General features: G+C 45.1%; 1 pseudogene; it reads left to right on the top strand.

Annotated features, from left to right (window-relative positions):
- Positions 1-12,705, top strand: part of LOC139245843 (trimeric intracellular cation channel type A-like) — a 28,976-nt pseudogene extending 16,271 nt beyond the window's left edge.
- Positions 12,706-17,235: the final 4,530 nt, after the last annotated feature.

Genomic DNA, 17,235 nt, shown 5'->3' with positions numbered 1-17,235 from the left:
AAAACTAGGGATTGGAATCTTACTTTCCTGATTTGTATTGCTCATTGACACACCACACCACATAGTACTGAGCCGTTGCTACAGAACCAGTGGGAACCTGTTCAACCTTTGCCGTCTCCAGGCCAGGTCCAAGATCACTCCAACCTTTGTCGTCGAGCTACAGTATGCAGATGACGCCTGCGTCTGCGCACATCCAGAGGCTGAACTCCAGGACATAGTCGACGTATTTACTGAGGCGTACGAAAGCATGGGCCTTATGCTAAACATCCGTAAGACAAAGGTCCTCCATCAGCCTGTCCTCGCTGCACAGCACTGTCCCCCCAGTCATCAAGATCCACAGCGCAGCCCTGACAATTTTCCATACCTCAGGAGCCTCTTATCAACAAGAGCAGACATTGACGACAAGATTCAACACCGCCTCCAGTGCACCAGTGCAGCCTTTGGCTGCCTGAGGAAAAGAGTGTTCAAAGACCAGGCCCTCAAATCTGTCACCAAGCTCATGGTCTACAGGGCTGTAGTAATACCCGCCCTCCTGTATGTACAGTAGACACCTCAAGTCGCTGGAAAAATACCACCAACGATGCCTCCGCAAGATCCTACAAATCCCCTGGGAGGACAGACGCATCAACATTAGCGTCCTCGACCAGGCCAACATCCCCAGCATTGAAGCACTGACCACACTTGATCAGCTCCGCTGGGCAGGCCACATTGTCCGCATGCCAGACACGAGAATCCCAAAGCAAGCGCTCTACTCGGAACTCTTTCACAGCAAATGAGCCAAAGGTGGGCCAAAGGTTAAAAGGGCAACTCTCAAAGCCTCCCTGATAAAGTGCAACATCCCCACTGACACCTGGGAGTCCCTGGCCAAAGACCATCCTAAGTGGAGGAAGTGCTTCCAGGAGGGCGCTGAGCACCTCGAGTCTCATCACCAAGAGCATGCAGAAATCAAGCTCAGGCAGCAGAAAGAGCGTACGGCAAACCAATCCCACCCTCCTTGACCCTCAACGACTATCTGTCCCACCTGTGACATGGACTGTGGTTCTCGTATTGGACTGTTCAGCCACCTGAGAACTCATTTTAAAGAGTGGAAGCAAGTCTTTCTCGATTCCGAGGGACTGCCTATGATGGATAGAGTACTGAGTCATTAAAGGAAATGAATCATAAGCATAACTGTTTACACATACAGTTAGACTAATATACAAATTAATATCTGTTACATGTTAGCTAAGAATGACCAAGCTGCTGAGTAATTTGGGGACACAATTTAAAGCCTGTAATGGAGTCTATTGTATGTGGAGAGATCGTATCCTTTATCTAAACTAAAATGCTAATACATGCAGGGAAGGACTCACCAACACTAGACTGCCTCTCACTCCAATTATTGTACTTCAGACCCATTTGTTTATAGAATCTGACAACACAGGAGACCATTCAGCCTATCATGCCTGTGCCAGCTCTCTGAGCTATCCAATTAATCCCACACTTCTGCTCTTTCCTCATAGTCCTGCAATTTTTTCCCTTTTCAAGTATTTGTCCAATTCTCTTTCAAAAGTTACTATTGACTCTTTTTCCAATGCCCTTTCAGGCAGTGCATTCCAGATCATCATAACTCGCTGGGGAAAAACATTCTCCATATGACTCCCTTGGTTTTTATGCCAATTATCTTAAATCTGTGTCCTCTGGTTACTGACCCTTGTGCCAGTGGAAACAGTTTCTCTCTATCTACTCTATCAAAACCTTTCATAATTTTGAACATCTCTATTAAATCATCCCTTAACCTTCTCTGCTCTCAGAACTGTACAGTATTGTGAGTGATGGATCTTATAGTTCACCCAAAGGGATTTTCAGCTGCATCAATTGTATCCCACACTTGGTTTCATTTCCAATGGATACAGGTTTGGAAACGCAATAGATTTGTGCTAATGACTGTCACATGACAGTCACATCTTACCAAGATCTGGGAACAATGTTTTTGAGAAGAACAAAAATGGATTGCAAAACAGTTGAAATTCTTAGTGATGGCGATTTTTGCTAACGGTAATTCACTTTATTTCATAGACAAATAGTGGCCGTTACTGGAAAGAAGTGGAACTTTACAGGGCAGCAGTGATCATAGAAAGGAGAACATGGTTCCCTCTAGGTTGCATTCATACCAGTTTCAAAAGTGAAAGGGCCGAGTTCCAGCGTATTGTGCCCATATGTCTCCCCTTTTTTTGAAAAAGAAAGAACTTGTGTTTACATAGCGCCTTTTACGACTTCAGGACGTCCCAAAGCGTTTTACAACTATTGAAGTCATTTTGCGGTGTCGTCACTATTGTAATGCAGAGAAACACGGCAGCCAGTTTGCACACAGCAAGATTTCACAAACAGCAATGAGATAATCAGATAATCTGTGTTTTAGTGATGTTAGTTGAGGGATAAATATTGTCCAGGACATTGGAGAGAATACTCCTGCTCTTCAAAGATAGATCCATGAGATCTTTTACATGTTCCTGGGAGGGCAGACAGGGCTTTAATTTTCTGTCATATGCAAAAGATGGTACCTCCAACAATGCAGCACTCCTTCAGTATAGCATCATAGCAACGTAGAAGCATAGAAAATAGGTGCAGGAGTAGGCCATTCGGCCAGTCGAGCCTTCAAGCAGGAGTGTCAGCCTGGATTTTATGCTCAAGTCTCCAAAGTGAGACTTGACCCCACAACCTTATGACTCAGAGGTGAGAACCTTATGACTGAGCCACAGCTGACACATTTTGGGAACACCTTTTTAGATTCCTCCTTCCCTGCACATCCTCCTGAACCAACAGGAGATAAGTGGTGGACCTCCATTGAGACTTCTATCAATGCTGCTTTGTAATCAGGCGATAAGAGCGGTCTGACTGTTCTCTAAGTTCCCTTACCCTTTTAATTTTTTTCCTCCAACTAAAGATTCCTCTATTTACAATCTCCTCATTTGCTCGTTGAGTTTCAGAGCCCAGCAGAGGCATGAGCTTGAACCTGTGTCCTACTGCTCCAAGGTGCTGTGGGGGAAAAATATCATCAAAGTAAATCATATTAAAAACATACATTTGGTGAGATTAATGTTGGTTTTACACTGCACCTAATCAATGGATTTTAGCAGTTAATATTGAAAGTCCGTGAACATTCATTACCAACACAAACTGAACCCATGCTTTCAACTTAGGTACCTCATCTTTTACTGTCCATTGAACCTTTTCTACAAATGTGTGGCCTTCATGCCTGTGAAGTTGGTCCTCACTGCTATGAAAGAGGTGGTGCGGGTCCACAAAATTAGTGTGGGTGTTGACCATGCTCACCATGCCTATCACCATGGATGGATCATCATGGTTTTGGTTGGATGGGCCAAAGGTAAGTAGCCTTTTATCTCTTTATTTTTTGAGATGTTAAACTAGGCGTATCAGTGCTAAATATTCATTTTGTGTATATAACTCCTTCCTGCATCTGAGCAATTGGGCATCTCATTAGAGGCACTCCAGAAAAATGTATTTGCTTGTGATGGAGCCTGAAATGGGATTGGTGTTGGCACTGGGTCTGGTGTTGGTTTGAAAAAAATGTACCATTTTTTGGCCTGGAAATCGATGTCTGTAAAGAGAGAAAAACCAAGTTGTACAATCAACTCAAAAAAACACAGAGCCACCTGGAATATTAACTAGTGGTGCTCATTATTGTTTTGTTCCCTACAGGTGCTGGAATTGCATTGATCTCCAACTTTGAGCAGCTAATTCGTGGAGTCTGGAAGCCAGAATCAAATGAGTTTCTCAACATGTCCTTGTAAGTGAAAATGGCAGCACAATGGGGGTAAATATGTGTTGGGCGGCAGCACAAATGGGCGAGAGCGAATCGGCAGCATGCTTTTGACTCTGCACAATTTTGTCACTCAAGACTAATTTAACCTCCGCCCCCAGTATTTCTGGAGTGGGGGATTTAGTGATTAAATCTTTGACTACTGTGATACATGCAAGTTCAGTCCTGTTCTCCCAGCCTCGGCTATGCTGCTGCGTGAGTGGAGTAGGGGGGATCGGGTGTGGGGTGGGTTGGTGGCAGAGGCCAGATGCCTCTCCACAGGGGAATGGAAGAGTTGTGAAGAACATCATTGATGAGCTGGTGTCATAAACCTCCTGGATGTACCTGAAAGCAAGCAACCCATTCTGTCCTTTTCAGCCATAAGAGTGGCTTGGGCCCAGGAGACCGAGGCCACATAAAAACCTCACCAAAAAAATTACTAATAAAACATTGGGAATATTGCACAGACGGTGAAGCTAACTGTGCAATTTTATTATGTCCTCTCACAGCCCGACAAAAGCCAGTCTGGTTGGAGCAGTTATCTTCACCTTACAGCAGACCCACTGGCTGTCCATTTCCAAACACAACATCGTCTTCCTGTTCACCATTTTCATGGTTGTTACGAAGGTAAATAAATCTTTTCAATTCGTAGAAATAAAGGTACGTTTTATGAGTGCGACACGCCAGGCATTGCCTTGAAACACTTTTTGCTAATCATTGAGATGTATTGGTAAGTAGATGCCTGGTGGCACTTGCAACCTAAAGGATCAGGAGGGGCTGAAATGTTGAAACTCAACCTTGATTGTTACTCAAAGCTTCTTGTCTTTGTTTTGGTGTTCTTTAAGTGTTGTGTATCAAGACATGAGGCTGAAACAATATGTAAAAACAGAGACCTCCATTTCTAGGATGCAGAAAAAGGAGGGCGAGGTGATTAGTCCAACCTTGGAGGAGTGAAACCTCCCTTGCAATTGTGTAAACTTTGGGCTGATTAATTTATTGCATTCTTCCAACTGATGGAGGAAATATTAAATAACTATTGCTCAACCATTGGTGGCTGTGCCTTCAGCTACCTGGGCCCCAAGCTCTGAAAGTCCCTCCCTAAATCTATCCGCCTCTCTAGCTCTCTTCCTCCTTTAAGACACTCCTTAAAACCTACCCGTTTGACCAAGCTTTTGGTCATCTGCCATAATTTCTTTTGTGGCTCGGTGTCAAATTTATTTGTTTTGTCTTATAACACACCTATGAAGCGCCTTGGGTCGTTTTACTGCATTAAAGGTGCTATATAAATACAAGTTGTTGTTGTTGATGAAATATGACCATGATATGTGACGCATGAAAGGGAAAAGACTGAGAATATGTCAATTTCTTTAAATGCTGATGAGCTTTGCCGAATGTCCAAGGACAATGCGAGATTCACACGGCACTTTTCACATATAACAGTATCACGAACGGTATAAATTATATTGTTACTTATATTTCACAAAGCATTTTGGTGAAACACAGAATAGTTTTGTACTGGTGAAAAATATATTACCGTACATTGGATTTGGAGGGGAGGACGCCCAAAATTGTTATTCATTAGTAACGTTACTGTTTTTATACATTGTCTGGAAATGTTCATGATTATATTCTGAGCATAGCAACAACTGCGAGGCCCATCATCATCATAGGCAGTCCCTCGGAAATGAGGAAGACTTGCTTCCACTCTTAGAATGGGTCCTTAGGTGGCTGAACAGTCGAATACGAGAGCCACAGTCCCTGTCACAGGTGAGACAGATAGTCGTTGAGGGTAAAGAAGAGTGGGACAGATTTGCCGCTCATTCCTTCCGTTGCCTACGCTTGTTTTCTGCATGCACTCAGTGATGAGATGTTGGGATCGAGGCACAAGGCCACATGGTACAGGAATTACATTTAAGGTGAGAAGAAAATAAGTCGGTAAAGCACAAGTTAGTGTTCAAAAGAATGTTTTCCTGTTATTTGTTGTGTGCTTGAGATTTTATGCACTCGAATAAGTACACGGTGATAAAACATTCCCAGTAAGCAAAGAAAAAAGTCTTACAGCCAACAAAATACTTTTGAAGTGTAGTCACTGTTGTAATGTGGAACACGCAGCAGCCAATTGCACACAGCAACCTCCCACAAACAGCAATGTGTTAATGAACAGATAATCTTTTTTTAGTGACTTTTGTTGAGGGATAAATATTGGTCAAGACACCAAGAAGAACTGCTCTTCTTCAAATAGTGCCATGTGATCTTTTATGTCCACCTGAGAGAGCAGATGGGGCCTTGGTTTAACGTCTCATCCAAAAGATGGAATTTCTGATAGTGCAGCGTTCCCTCAGTACTTCATTGGGAGTGTCAGCCTAGATTTTAGGCTCAAGACTCTGGAGTGGGACTTGAACCCATGACCTTTTGACTCAGAGGAGTGAGTACTACCCACTGAGCCACAACTGACACAAACAGAGAGACATGTTAACCCTTTCACTGTGGTCTGCCCTTCCCCCTGGGGTTTCTACCTACTGTCAGTTGTAAGCCGCACTTGTCCAGCTGAGGTAAGTGGGGAGGTGAGTGAGTCCTTGACAAAATTCTCAATTTTTTTGATTGATTGATCTTTAAAATAAGCAAACATGTTGGCATCAAGGGTGGGCATCAGGCACAATAAGATTGATTGTCCTGCTGCGAGTATAAAGTGGACTTTTTCACTTTACTATTAGTGGATGCATTCCCACCAATAATATGGAGCAACGGTTTACAAGGGGATGTCCCAGTCCATGCTGCATGAATTGGATGAATACAGGGCCTGGCCATACTTAATGATATCCTTTAGAGTGAGCAATTATTGAGGCTTTGGACAGCACAAAATTCAGTCCGAAAGCAAAGCCAAAGACACTAATGGAACATATCACCTGGAATGCCAAGGCCATAAGACTGTCGGTGATACCAACCCACACTATCACTGACTGCCAGAAATACCAAACAAAGAAAGACTTGCATTTATATTCCCAAAGAGCTTTACAACCAATGAAGTACTTTTTGAACTGTAGTTACTGTTGTAGTGTAGGAAACATGGGAGCCAATGGGCGCACAACAAGGTCCCACAAACAGCAATGTGATAATGACCAGATAATTTGTGCACATCACCACTGCACTACAGACATGCCAATTCCCATAACATTACCACTGCCAGACATACTAATCCATGCTACCACTGATATGTCAGAGATACTAATACAGATCATCACTAGGCTGCCAGATATACTGACACATACCACTGCTGGACTGATTTATTTAATAATCCATAATGCTACCGTAGTACCAGACATATCAACCTATACTACTACTGCTGTGCCAGAGGGGTGATCGCATTGAAACATACAACATTCTTACAGGGCTTGACAGGGTAGATGCAGGGAGGATGTTTCCTCTGTCTGAAGAGTCTAGAACCAGGGGTCACAGTCTCAGAATAAAGGGTCGGCCATTTAGGACTGAGATGAAGAGCTTCTCAGATGAAGAACTTCTTCACTCAGAGGGTGGTGAATCTCTGGAATTCTCTACCCCAGAAGGCTGTGGAAGCTCAGTCTTTGAGTACATTCAAGACAGATATCGATAGATTTTTTTAGATAATAAGGGAATTAAGGGATATGGGGATAGTACAGGAAAGTGGAGTTGAGGTAGAAGATCAGCCATGATCTCAATGGCGGATCAGGCTCGTGGGGCTGAATGGCCTACTCCTGCTCCTAATTCTTATGTAATGATACTAATTTGGCGTTATAACCCACAGTCTGGCGTGGTGGTAGTTTGAGGGATGACAAGTTTTGAAATATAATTTGGATAAGAGGCGGTTTTTACATAAGTTTTGGATGGTCGACAAAAGGGGAGCATTCTCATTCAGTGCAGTTCTTCAGGTTCCTTATGCCTCCTATGGAGCAGCAGCTGACTCTTCACTTTAAAAACTGAGAGAACTCTTAAACACTTTATAAACCAATATTAGTGATATTATATAACCAAGTAACATCTCCCACTAGCTTGCTATCCTGTGAATGAAGTGCCTCAACTCCACTTTCCTGTAGCACCAGATAAAACAGGTTCAATTAAATTTCGACAAAAGAATTTAAAAAATCGCAGGGTCAGCTAAAAGTTACAAAACATCCAGAGACAACGTACTAGTTTTACACCATGAACCCGACTTTTGTCACTGTCCCCCCGCAGCCGCCAAGGTTCCGCCGGAAATGGAATTGCCCATCTGCCGTCGAGGTTCCGCCCAGTTCCGCCCACATCACAGTGTCCCGCTCGCCCCTGACGGATATCTGTAAACGTCCATTTTGGTTATTTTTCCTGGCCTCCTGTCGACCTGCCGCCCACCAGAAGGCCCGCTCTGGAAAAGCAGGTCTGGGCGGCAGTCGGCCAGCACTTGCAGATCGGGTGGGAGGGAGGGAGATAGGCAGCGGTGGAGTGCAATGGGGGGCAATTCTGGCACATCGGCTGGGTGGGAGTGCTGGTGGCCATCACATCACGGCAGCCAGTTGGATTCTGCACCATATCAGTGGGACTGCTGGAAAGAAGTTAGGTCAATGTTGCATTACTTTCTTGCTGATGGTGATGTTTAAATTGGATGTCATAAAACCGGCTGAAGTGTGACTAAGCCAATGGAGGCTTTTTTTATTGCACCTTGCTGAAAGTCCTTCATTGGGAAGGCCAATGGCGAAGGGAAAATTATTATGAGTGACTGAATCTCACATCTCACATTTTGTACATCCAAGCTGATTCATTAATTGTCTCGCACAATGTACTGCAATGTAACTGATGACCATGTCATCTCAGGGGTGGCACTCCTCCATGTTTGGCCTTAAGGTCTGCCCTGTAACTTGGTAAATTAGAGTAATTGAGTGGCAGCCTTCCTGCATTCATTGTCGTCTTGCCTGATGACAGGACCCATTATCATCATCATCATCATCATCATCATAGTCAGTCCCTCGGAATCGAGGAAGACTTGCTTCCACTCTTAGGTGACTGAACAGTCCAATACGAGAATTACAGTCTCTGTCACAGATGGGACAGGCAGTCGTTGAGGGAAAGGGTGGGTGGGACTGGTTTGCCGCACGCTCTTTCCACTGCCTGCGCTTGCTTTCTGCATGCTCTCGGCGATGAGACTCGAGGTGCTCAGCGCCCTCCCGGATGCACCTCCTCCACTTAGGGCGGTCTTTGGCCAGGGACGCCCAGGTGTCAGTGGGGATGTTGCACTTTATCAAGGAGGTATTGAGGGTGTTCTTTAAACGTTTCCTCTGCCCACCTTTGGCTCGTTTGCCGTGAAGGAGTTCAGAGTAGAGCGCTTGCTTTGGGAGTCTCGTGTCAGGCATGCGAACAATGTGGCCTGCCCAGCGGAGCTGATCGAGTGTGGTCAGTGCTTCAATGTTGGGGATGTTGGCCTGGTCGAGGACGCTAACGTTGGTCCATATGTCCTCCCAGGGGATTTTCAGGATCTTGCGGAGACATCGTTGGTGGTATTTCTCCAGCGACTTGAAGTGTCTATTGTATGTGAGCCCTGTCTCTGAGCCATACAGGAGGGCGGTTATTACTACAGCCCTGTACCCCCATTATACACTGCAGTCAGATGTGGATGGGAAGATATTCCTGATGAAGCAGATGACCTGAGGGACAGATGTGTGTTTAGCGCAACGCATCACACATGATATTAAAATGACACACGCACAAACAGAGGGTGAACAATGTGAGTGTATTTACAAGTGCACAATGACAAATGTTACATAATATTATGACATATACATACATTTACACGAGGAAGCAACACCCACCCCTCCACTCGGCATCACCACCTCTCTCCCCCGCCACCCCCCCCCCCCCGTGCTCTTGCAGCTATGCCCGATTTCCTCTTCCTCCCCATGCCTACACGATGGATTGGCCCTTCCCTGCCCCTCACTGCCTCTGGTTGAGGAGGTTGTGTAGGAGGGCACCGGGATGTGTGCAGACGTGTGTTTATCAGTGAGAACATAGGGCGCGGGACCGAAGGTGCCGGGATGTCCTGCTCCTCCGCATCCGTCTGCTTTGAGGGTGTGGGGTCAGGAGCTTGCAGCACGCGTGCAGAAGCCATCTCCTGCCTTATGGCCTCAACGCTTTCTGTTGTGCGCTCCAACACTGTGAGAAGGCGCTCCCTCCTTTGATCCTGCTTGGTGAATGTAGCGATGCTGCCAACTATTCCAGCCATGATCTGCAGCAGCTCGCGACCTACCTTCACGCACCGGTGGTTGATAGCTGCACCATCTGGTTCATTAGAGCAAGCCGTGCTGCATCCGCAGGTGGTTGCTCGCTGCTGCTAGGTGGTGGGGCCTTGCTTCCCTTTGAGCCACGGCCTCTGCGCTTGCTTGAGCTTTCTTGAGTTGAGTCTGTTGGAAACCTCAGGAAATCTGAGCCCGATCCGAGGTTCTGGGGACACTTGGCTGACTTGCTAGGAAGCTGATGCCAGCCACTTCTGGCTTCTCCAGGTGAAGGGGCTCTTCTTCCTGGCCCTGGGTGGCAGAGGTGGGAGCGGTGGACATGGGTGATATGGGCTGGGGGTGCAGGAAGGATCCGGTATCCTCGGGTGTGGAGCCCCCTCTGGTCGCACTCAGGCTTGCTTGTTTAGCTGCTTGTTTTCTCTACACAAACAAACGTTGCAGCCTTTACCCCCTTTGCTCATGCCTCCCACACACACTCCCACACACACAGACACATCGCACGCACAACCTTTTTGGGCTTGGACAGGAGGGACGAATAAATTTGTGCTCACTTTAGCTGTCGCCACCAAATCGTTCCACTGTTTGCGGCATTGGTCCCCATCTCGTTCCATGTTGCCCATTGCACTGACCATCTGACCTATGTACATCCAAAGATGACGGTATTGGGCTGGTGGAGGCTTGCCACGACCATCCCGGGTGAGTTCGCTGTACCGGCGCTCCACCTCTGTCACTAGCTCCTCCAACTCCTGCTTATTGAACCACGGAGCTCTGGGCCTGGTTTTGCCAATCTTCATTGACGATTTCTGCCCAATCATCTCTATGATGAGAGGAATGGCTGCTCAAGAGTCTGGGTATAAATTTGTCACACTGCCCCCTCTGCAACTTGGACTGGCCCCTCTCCAATGCCACCTCTGCTCTCTACCTCCAACTCTCTCCTCTCTCTCTCCCTCTCCTGTCTCCTCTCTCTCAGTCTCCTCTTTCTCCTCTCTGTCTTCTCTCTCCTCTCTTCTCTGTCTGCTCTCTCCTCGAAGATGCAATTGAGTGCTCTCCTTTTATGGCCATGTGCACTTCCTTAGCGTGAAAGGGCCACAAAAGGACTACAGGTCCCTTGGGGCTATAGAGCTGGAGCGCCGGGCCCTGGAACATCGTGGGCGGAGGTGCGGCGAATGAATGTACGGGGCCCAGAAGAGACGAGGGCCCAGGGGCAGCACGGGCCAGCCCACATTGCGATATGTGTGTGCACTAGGTTCGTGTAGCAGAGCAGGTCTCCAGCCATCCTGGTTCAACCCTTGCCACTGGATAAAGGCCGAGCTCTGTCAACCCCGTGTGGTGATTGATGTGCAACGGTCACCACACGTTAAAAAAATCCATTCACAGGCATCTTCCATCCCCTCAATTGGAGTTCAGGACTGGAACATCGGGTCCTTCATTGAAATATCTGTGAACTCATGTGGAAGCAAGTCATCCTCGTTCGAGGGACCGCCTATGATGATGACAGGTCCCATCACCAAAACTACAAAAAAAAAGGCCAAAATTCCATGCATGCGCAGTGGAGGCCTTCCGAAAATACCCGAGTGGAGACGCCTCCACCTGACGCACCCTAATGACATTTGTCTCCGAGTCCCGCCGACTGACGCCAACTGCCGATCCCGCTGCCACCCACACAGCGGCTCCTGCCGTGCCCCAGCCGCAGTGGGCGCCAAAATCGATCCTCCCGCCTGGTGGCCACTGATAAATGGGTGGCCACCAAAGTCGGCCCCCGTATATATTAATGACTTGGATGAAAAAATATAAAGTTGTACATCCAAGTTTGCAGATGAAACTAAGATAAAAGGGCACGGTAAGGTGTGTGGATGGGAGCAGCAAGTTAGAAATGGACATAGATAGACTGAGTGAATGGGCAAAACTATAGCAGATGGAGTTCAATGGAGAGAAGTGTGAGGTCATCCACTTCAAATACAAGAACAACAAATCTGGTGTGGGAATCCAAGATAAGGGGACAAATCTTAAAATTAGAGCTAAGTCATTTACGAGTGAAATCAAGAGCACTTTTTTACACAAAGGACTGTGGCTATCTGGATTCTCCACAAAAGACTGTGGATACTGGGTCAATCGATAGATTCTTCTTAGCTACGGAATATGGATCAAAGGCAGGTAAATGGACCAACCATGATCTAATTGAATGGTGAAACATACTTGAGGGGTTAAATGGTCTATTTCTTTTCCTACCTTATGTATAATTACAAGTGATTGGAAAATAAGGTCAACAAAATAAGCAATGCTAAAAGTAAATGGATTTCACTAGCTGTTGATATTTTGCATTCTGCCATTGTCGGTGTTCATGACAGCAACACACTCCCAAGGGTCACCTTTCGCTCCAATTGAAGCCTTCATTTGCCCCATTGTCTTTGGGACCGCCTGGGGTACATACGATGATCATGATCGTGTCTGCTCTCGTGACAATATGCAGAGCTCCCCCCCCCTTGCAATCAGTCTCCATACACAGCCAAGACAAAGGAGGATCTTAATGAAGGGACAAGGAAGAAGTGCAAAAAGACTGAATAAGTGAAGACAGTTATCAAAGTGTGCTGAAAGTGCAATTACTGGGACTTAATGTGATTTGGAAACTTTTACTATGAGGAAAATCAATATAATTGTACTCATACAGTCTGCTAGGGTTTGCATTTGAGCTTGTCTGTCTCATTAAATGTTAAGAAAAATGTGAACAAATGGTAGTTAGCCTGTCCTTCTCAGGAATGTGTTTCCCTGTCTCAAGTCCCATCTAGAAAAGGCAGACACCATTAATACTGGTAATGATTTATCAGTGTTTCTGAGAGGCCATGTGGGTATAGAATGTGAAGTAAATGGAAATATTCATCCCGGATATTCTTCTAAAATTGCTGGGATGTACTGTTGGAACTACATAAGAGAAAACACCTTACTTAATGTAACCAATACTGTACTAGATCAGAGAGAGCTTCATTTTGTCACTGTTTGCAAAAGTGAAAATAAATTCTATTTTCCAGCGTTGTTACCTCATGGCTTTTGGACTGAACAGACAAAACCAAAATGGAGGTGTTATAAATACCAGCTAGTGGTGACATGGAATGGCCTCTACTGATAATTACAGCGCCTGTTCTCAGTCTGGTCTAACAGTGGGAAACGCAGACACTGAAATTGACTCTGGTATGGACAGTGAAGCTGTAACAAGCAACTGGAAGTAAATGGGTCAAACTCTCCATTATCATAGCAGACAGAGAAATGCCATACGCATGCATTAAGCATTAGTTCACTAATATCTAGGGTATAATGTGCAATAGCTGTATTTGTGCCACTGATACTTACTAGAAATACCACGTCAGGAAAATTCAGGCCAAAAGTAGATCAATGTGCCTTTTCTCCCTCTATGATAGAATCTTCTCATATTTTACACGCGCACTCCCATCTTTTTCAGGTGAATGTAGAAAGTATTCTGTTGTTGCCAAAAAATACATTGTAAGGAACTGTGTTATACTTGTGGTCTACCAAATGAAAATGATGTAATATAATAAAGATTAAGTATAAAACACCGTATATTAAAATATATTGAGTGCCCTCCATCTGCTATATTTTCCACAACACCAATAATCACTGGTTATTAAACAATTTTGAGTTAATAACGTTTTTTTTTTAATTCTTGGAATGTGGAATAAATACTGTTGAGCCAGTATTTATTGCCCATCCATAGGTACTCTGAGGGCATTTAGAATCAACTGTGTGGTGTGGGATTGGAGTGACATGTAGCCCAGAACACGCTCCTTCCCCGAAGGGAACTGAACCAGTTGGGTTTTCACAACAATGCGGCAGCTTTCATGGTCATTTTTCATATGTCAGCCCACAAATTATCACATGCATTGAATTCAAAATGTACAACTTGCCATGGTGGGACATGAACTCAGAATATCTGAGTTTCTAGTCTAGTATCATAACTACTAAACTAGCATAACCTGTAAACAAACAAAGTTAAGAAGTATGACTCCAAGAAAGCATGAAACCAGGAAAGGGCATCCAACTCATGAAGCAAGCCTGTTTATTTAATGCACCATTTGCTTCGGTATGCATGCTACCCTACCTAATCTGTTAAAGGAAGTGCTGCTGTGTTTCTTCTCCCCCATCCCACACAGGAAATCCAGCAAAACTCCAGAACATTTGTCTAATCTTACACTTCCTTCTTGACACATTCTTCTACTTTGGTATTTTACCACTTAGTATATTTTTCCCCACTTCAATTATTTTTTTAACTGCTCCCCTCCACTGCACCATTTTCTGACAGAGAAGGTGAGTAAATGCAGCTCGTGGACCTCTGCTTAAAAAGTAAAAAGACTTGCATTTATACCGCGCCTTTCACAACCTCAGGCCATCCCAACGCACTGCAAACAATTACAACCGTTACAAGCATTGAAGTACTTTTGAAGTGCAGTCATTGTTCCCTTCATCATAAGGTCAGAAGTGGGGATGTTCGTTGATGATTCCACAGTGTTCAGTTCCATTCGCAACTCCTCAGATAATGAAGCAGTCCATGCCCGCATGCAGCAAGACCTGGTCAACATTCAGGCTGGGCTGATAAGTGGCAAGTAATATTCGTGCACACTAGTGCCAGGCAATGAAAGTCTAACCAGCGCTCCTTCACATTCAATGCCACCGCCGAATCCCCAACCATCAACATCCTGGGGGTCACCATTGACCAGAAACTTAACTGGACAAGCCACATAAATACTGTGGCTACAAGAGCAGGTCAGAGGCTGGGTATTCTGCGGCATTTGTCTCATCAACTGACTCCTGAAGTCGTTTCACCATCTACAAAGCACAAGCCAGGAGTGTGATGGAATACTTTCCACTTGCTTGGATGAGTGCAGCTCCAACAACACTTAAGAAGCTCGACAGCATCCAGGACAAAGCGGCCCGCTTGATTGACACACCATCCACCACCTTAAACATTCACTCCCTCCACCACCGGCGCACCATGGCTTCAGTGTGTACCATCTACAAGATGCACTGCAGCAACTCATCAAGGCTTCTTCGACAGCACCTCCCAAACCCACGACCTATACCAACTAGAAGGACAAGGGAATAAGGCACATGGGAACACCCGTCGCTGAGTCAAAATCCTGGAACTCACTCCTGAACAACACTTTGGGAGTAACTTCATCACACGGACTGCAGCAGTTCAAGAAGGCGGCTCACCATCACCTTCTCAAGGGCAATTAGGGATGGGCAATAAATGCTGGCCTTACCAGCAACACCCATATCCCAGGAATGAGTAAAAAAAAAATGTAGAAAACTCAGCAGCCAAATGGCATACAGCGGGTTCTCACAAACAGCAATGTGATAATGACAAGATAATCTGTTTTAGTGATGTTGGTTGAGGGATAAATATTGGCCAGGACACCGGGGTGCAGTGAGCAAAATTCACCAGAACCCCCCCCTATGTTTGGGCTCATTCGAAAGGAAATTTAATTTGGGACTATCTACTGAAAAGTTTGGAACTCTAAAGTGCTTATGGAGGACACTACGAACTTTAATAGAGTTATGAACTTTTACAAGATAAATTCAAGCCTGTGGGCGGACCTAGGGAACAACTTGATTATTGGAACTGTCTGGGTGTGAAGACTGAGGTAACCTGTCTGGAAGAATGAGTATTTGGACATTTTCCTCCACAAGCGACATTACCATCACAGTATCACCCAGAGATAGCTCCCCATCAACATGGGTTTGGACAAACCATTTTCAGCATATACATCACAAAGAGGCCCAATCCAGCCTCTATGTGAAAGACAAAGCACAAAAGGACATTGCAATTACCAAACTAATTTTTCCATCAGGAAACAGTTTTTCGAAGATCAACCCACCAAGGCATATCAACTTTAACGAGCCCGACAAAATATTACGAAGAAGAACCATGCCCGCCAAAATTATACAATGGATTGTGAACAGATTGGATGGCAAGATTAGAACACTGAAATCGTATAACTGCCCCTGTTTTTCAACAGAGGTTAGTGTGGGGGAGAGAGGTGGTCGCTACTATCTCATCAAGACAAGGAGAGAAACCAACATGACAGTTGTAAAACTAACTTCTCCAGCCTCGAAGTCTTGAAGTCCTGAAGGAAGGAAGAACATCACCATCTACCATTAACTATCAAAAGGATTGGTAAGCATAAGTCCCTGCCCTGGAGTCTAACCTGGCTAGAATTAGGTATTGGGAGGTGGCAGGTAGAATTTTACTGCAACCCCCTTTGAATGTGTAGTGTATTGTACTTTATTAGAGTGATTATAAGTTTGACCTTGTACCTTTCCTTGTCTTGTTATTTGTTAGAGTGATTGTAAGATTGGCCATGTATTTTCTTACTAGAGTAAATAAGCCTGTATTACCTTGACTGTAATAAAACCGAAGTTCTTTGCATCAAACCAGTGTCCTCTGCACTTTTGTCACACCTCCCAAATAAATCCAGAGTACAGAACCCAAGGGAGGGGGAGCGATTCGAAACCGCTCAAGTTGGTCAGAAGGGAACCTGACCCCCTCATAGAGACCACAACAAATACCCCCACACCCCTTACAAAATGGTGACCGTGGTATGACTCTGGTACACGGGGTGTGATGTAGAGAGTGCTGGTTTGGGGCAAAGAACCAAAATGGAAGAGAGCATTTCCTCCAATGTATATAAGAAGATCAGTGTAACTAAAGAATGGGTGCTTAGTCTATTGCGCTGACGCTGCAGCCCAGTGGACAGCAAGTAAAGATCACAAAGAAGCAATAGAGAAAGCAACTTGGTTGGTCTGTCTACAGCGACAGGTCCAACTGCTAGACAGAATGAATGAAACATTGCAGGCAGAGTTATGGGAATGTGCAGAGGGCTACCAGAAAAGGGTTATGTCAGAAGAAAGATTATCAGGAGAACTCCGTAAGCTAAAACAGGAAAGGACCCAAATAATGGAAAGGTTTAAAAACAGTCAGCACTATTTTCAATGTCAGGTTACCGAGGCCAAAAGTAATGAAAAGTCACTGAGGGAAGAAAGCACTCGCCTCACCCTACAAGTAAAAGAGCTCCATGAAAGATTCAAAGATGTGCAAGCAGCATATAAAGTAGCTAGCACTAATGGGTTTGAATCGGGAGCCCCTACGAGCAACAAATTAAAAGTTTAAACCTTGCTCTGTCCGAGGCA

This window comes from Pristiophorus japonicus, unplaced genomic scaffold (assembly GCF_044704955.1).
Source record: "Pristiophorus japonicus isolate sPriJap1 unplaced genomic scaffold, sPriJap1.hap1 HAP1_SCAFFOLD_242, whole genome shotgun sequence".
In the NCBI taxonomy this organism is placed as follows: domain Eukaryota; kingdom Metazoa; phylum Chordata; class Chondrichthyes; family Pristiophoridae; genus Pristiophorus; species Pristiophorus japonicus.
Note: the sequence above shows the minus strand (reverse complement) of the source record. Positions and strands in the feature narration are given on the sequence as shown.